The sequence below is a fragment of the Narcine bancroftii genome, chromosome 12 (genome assembly GCF_036971445.1).
Source record: "Narcine bancroftii isolate sNarBan1 chromosome 12, sNarBan1.hap1, whole genome shotgun sequence".
In the NCBI taxonomy this organism is placed as follows: Eukaryota; Metazoa; Chordata; class Chondrichthyes; order Torpediniformes; family Narcinidae; genus Narcine; species Narcine bancroftii.
Genome location: NC_091480.1, coordinates 51,855,507 through 51,860,506, shown reverse-complemented (window position 1 = coordinate 51,860,506; position 5,000 = coordinate 51,855,507).

Below are 5,000 nucleotides of genomic sequence, written 5' to 3'. Positions count from 1 at the left end.
TCGTTTTCATCTTCATATTCTTCTTCTAATACATCATCTTTTTTTCTTCTTCTTCTTCTTCTTCTTCTTCTCCTTCTTCTTCTTCTTCTTCTTCTTCTTGCTCCTTTTCTTTTTCTTCATCTTTCTTTTTCTGCGTCTAATTCCTCTTCATCTTCTTATTCTTCTGCTTCTGCTTCTTCTTCTTCTTCTTCTTCTTCGTCTTCTTCTTCTCCTTCTTTTTCTTCTTCTTCTCTTCTTCTTCTTCTTCTTTGTCTACATCTAATCGTCTTCGTCTTCAACTTCTTCTAATTTGTCTTTGTCTTCTTCTTCTTCTTCTTCTTCTTCTCCTTATTCTTCTTTTTCTTCTTCTTCATCTTCTTCTTCTTCTCCTCCTCGTTCTTCTTAGTCACTTAATTCATCTTATTCTAATGATTTTTTCTTCTTCTTTTCTTCTTCTTCTTCTTCGTCTTCATCTTCTTCCTCCTCCTCTTCTTCTCCTCCTCCTCCTCCTCCTCCTCCTTCTTCTTCTTCTTCTAATTTTTCATCTTCTTCTTCATCTTCTTCTTCTTTGTTTTCTCCTTCTTCTTCATTGTCATCGTATTCTCTTTCGTGTTAGTCTTCATCTTCATTTAGACTTCACCCTCTTCTTATTTGTCTTTGTATTCTTCTTCGCCTTTGTATTCATCTACTTCTTCTTTGTCTTCTTCTTCTTTGTCTTCTTCTTTGGCTTCTTCTTCTTCTTCCTCCTCTTTTTCTTCTTCTTCTTCTTCTTCTTCTTCATCTTCGTCTTCTTCTTCTCCTCTTCTTCTTTTCCTTCTTCTTCTTCTTCTTCTCCTTCTTCTTCTTCTTCTTCTTTTTCTTCTTCTTCATCTTCTTCTTCTTCTCCTCCTCCTTCTCGTCGTCTTCGTCTTCCTCTTCTACATCTGCTTCTTCTTCTTCGACTTCCTCTTTGTCTTCGTCTTCGTCTTTGTCTTATCTTTCGTCTTTTTTGTCTTAATGTTCTTTATCTTTGTCTTCGTTTTCATCTTCATATTCTTCTTCTTCTTCTTCTCCTTCTTCTTCTTCCTCTTCTTCTTCTACTTCTTCTTTCCCCTTTTCGTCTTCTTCATCTTTCATTTTCTGCGTCTAGTTCCTCTTCATCTTCTTATTCTACAGCTTCTGCTTCTTCTTCTTCTTCTTCTACTACTTCTTCTTCTTCTTCTTCTTCTTCGTCTTCTTCTTCATCTTCTTATTCTTCTCTTCTTCTTCTTCTTTGTCTTCATCTCATCGTCTTCGTCTTCAACTTCTTCTAATTTGTCTTTGTCTTCTTCTCCTTCTTCTTCTTCTTCTTCTTCACCTTCTTCTTCTTCTCCTCCTCCTTCTTCTTAGTCACTTAATTCATCTTATTCTTATGTTTTTTTCTTCTTCTTTTCTTCTTCTACTTCTTCATCTTCCTCATCCTCTTCATCTTCGTCTTCATCTTCTTCTACTTTGTCTTTGTCTCCTTTTCCTTCTTTTTCTTCTGTTTCTACTTTCTTCTTCATATTCTTTTTCTTCATCTTTTTCATCTTCCTCGTCCTCGTCATTTTCTTCTTCTTCTTCTTCTTCATAATCTTCTTTTTTTTCTCCTACTTCTTCTTTTTCTTCTTTGTCTTCATCTCGTCGTCTTCATCTTCCTCTTCTAAATATCCTTCTTCTTCTTCGTCTTCCCCTTTGTCTTCGTCTTTGTCTTTGCCTTATTCTTCATCTTTTTTGTCTTAATCTTCTTCATCTTTGTCTTTGTTTTTGTCTTCATGTTCTTCTTCTTCTTCTATTACATCATCTTTTTCTACCTCTCCTCCTCCTCCTCCTCCTCTATCATCATCATCTTCTTTCCTCTTCTTTCTTTTTCTTCTTTGTCTTCTTCTTCATCTTATTCTACTGCTTTTTCTTCTTCTACTTTGTATTTGTCTTCATCTACTTCTGATTCGTCTTCGTCTTCTTCTTCATCTTCTTCATCTTCTTCTTCTTCTCCTTCTTCTTCTTCTTCTTCCTCCTGTTGTTCTCCTCCTCCTCCTCCTTCTTCTTCCTCTTCTTCTCCACCTTATTCTTCTTCTAATTCTTCATCTTCTTCTTCATCTTCTTCTTCTTTGTCTTCTCCTTCTTCTTCATTGTCATCGTATTCTCTTTCGTCTTAGTCTTCATCTTCATTTAGACTTCATCCTCTTCTTTTTATTTGTCTTCATCTTCTTCTTCGCCTTTGTATTCATCTACTTCTTCTTTGTCTTCTTCTTTTTTGTCTTCTTCTTCTTCTTCTTCTTCTTTTTCTTCTTCTTCTTCTTCTTCTTCTGCTTCTCCTTCTTCTTCTTCTTCTTCTTCTTCTTCTTCTTCTTCTTCATCTTCTTCTTCTCCTCCTCCTTCTCGTCGTCTTCGTCTTCCTCTTCTACATCTGCTTCTTCTTCTTCGACTTCCTCTTTGTCTTCGTCTTCGTCTTTGTCTTATTCCTCATCTTTTTTGTCTTAATGTTCTTCATCTTTGTCTTCGTTTTCATCTTCATATTCTTCTTCTAATACATCATCTTTTTCTTCTTCTTCTTCTTCTTCTTCTTGCTCCTTTTCTTCTTCTTCATCTTTCTTTTTCTGCGTCTAATTCCTCCATCTTCTTATTCTTCTGCTTCTGCTTCTTCTTCTTCTTCTTCTTCTTCGTCTTCTTCTTCTCCTTCTTTTTCTTCTTCTTCTTCTCTTCTTCTTCTTCTTTGTCTACATCTAATAGTCTTTGTCTTCAACTTCTTCTAATTTGTCTTTGTCTTCTTCTTCTTCCTCTCCTTATTCTTCTTTTTCTTCTTTTTCATCTTCTTCTCCTTCTCCTCCTCGTTCTTCTTAGTCACTTAATTCATCTTATTCTAATGTTTTTTTCTTCTTCTTTTCTTCTTCTTCTTCTCCGTCTTCTTCTTGTTCCTCCTCCTCTTCTTCTCCTCCTCCTCCTCCTCCTCCTTCTTCTTCTTCTTCTAATTGTTCATCTTCTTCTTCATCTTCTTCTTCTTTGTCTTCTCCTTCTTCTTCATTGTCATCGTATTCTCCTTCGTCTTAGTCTTCATCTTCATTTAGACTTCATCCTCTTCTTATTTGTCTTTGTATTCTTCTTCGCCTTTGTATTCGTCTACTTCTTCTTTGTCTTCTTCTTCTTTGTCTTCTTCTTTGGCTTCTTCTTCTTCTTCCTCTTTTCTTTCTTCTTATTCTTCTTCATCTTCGTCTTCTTCTTCACCTCTTCTTCTTTTCCTTCTTCTTCTTCTTCTCCTTCTTCTTCTTCTTCTTCTTTTTCTTCTTCTTGATCTTCTTCTTCTTCTACCTCTTCTTCTTCTTCTTCATCTTCTTCTTCATTTTCTTCTCCTTCTTCTTCTTTTTCTTCTTCTTCTTCTTCTTCTTCTTCTTCTTCTTCTCCTTCTTCTTCTCCATCTTCTTCTTCTTTATCTTCTTCTTCTTCTCATCCTCCTTCTCGTTGTCTTCGTCTTCCTCTTCTACATCTGCTTCTTCTTCTTCGACTTCCTCTTTGTCTTCATCTTCGTCTTTGTCTTATTCTTCATCTATTTTGTCTTAATGTTCTTTATCTTTGTCTTCGTTTTCATCTTCATATTCTTCTTCTTCTTCTTCTTCTTCTCCTTCTTCTTCTTCCTCTTCTTCTTCTACTTCTTCTTTCCCCTTTTCTTCTTCTTCATCTTTCATTTTCTGCGTCTAATTCCTCTTCATCTTCTTATTCTACCGCTTCTGCTTCTTCTTCTTCTTCTACTACTTCTTCTTCTTCTTCTTCTTCTTCTTCTTCTTCTTCTTCTTCTTCTTCTTCTTCTTCTTCTTCTTCTTCTTCTTCTTCGTCTTCTTCTTCATCTTCTTCTTCTATTCTTCTTCTTCTTCTTTGTCTTCATCTCATCGTCTTCGTCTTCAACTTCTTCTAATTTGTCTTTGTCTTCTTCTTCTTCTCCATCTTCTTCTTTTTCTTCTTCTTCACCTTCTTCTTCTTCTCCTCCTCCTTCTTCTTAGTCACTTAATTCATCTTATTCTTTTTCTTCTGTTTCTACTTCATCTTCTTCATGTTCTTTTTCTTCATCTTTTTCATCTTCCTCGTCCTCGTCATTTTCTTCTTCATCTTCTTCTTCTTCTTCATCATCTTCTTCTTTTTCTTCTTCTACTTCTTCTTCGTCTTTTTCTTCTCCTTTGTCTTCATCTCGTCGTCTTCATCTTCCTCTTCTACATCTGTTTCTTCTTCTTCGTCTTCCTCTTTGTCTACATCTTCATCTTTGCCTTATTCTTCATCTTTTTTGTCTTAATCTTCTTCATCTTTGTCTTTGTTTTCGTCTTCCTGTTCTTCTTCTTCTTCTATTACATCATCTTTTTCTTCTTCTTCTCCTCCTCCTCCTCTATCATCATCATCTTCTTTCTTCTTCTTTCTTCTTCTTCTTTGTCTTCTTCTTCATCTTATTCTACTGCTTTTTCTTCTTCTACTTTGTATTTGTCTTCATCTACTGATTCGTCTTCGTCTTCTTCATCTTCTTCTTCTTCTCCTTCTTCTTCTTCTTCTACTTCCTCCTGTTGTTCTCCTCCTCCTCCTTCTTCTTCTTCCTCTTCTTCTCCACCTTCTTCTTCTAATTCTTCATCTTCTTCTTCATCTTCTTCTTCTTTGTTTTCTCCTTCATTTTCATTGTCATCGTATTCTCTTTCGTCTTAGTCTTCATCTTCATTTAGACTTCATCCTCTTCTTCTTATTTGTCTTCATCTTCTTCGCCTTTGTATTCATCTATTTCTTCTTTGTCTTCTTCTTTTTTGTCTTCTTCTTCTTTGTCTTCTTCTTCTTCCTCCTCTTCTTCTTCTTCTTCTTCTTCTTCTTCATCTTTGTCTTCTTCTCCTCATTCCTCATCCTTCTTCTTCATCTTCTTCTTCTCCTCCTCCTCCTCCTTCTCGTCGTCTTCGTCTTCCTCTTCTACATCTGCTTCTTCTTCTTCGGCTTCCTCTTTGTCTTCGTCTTCGTCTTCGTCTTTGTCTTATTCTTCATCTTTTTTGTCTTAATCTTCT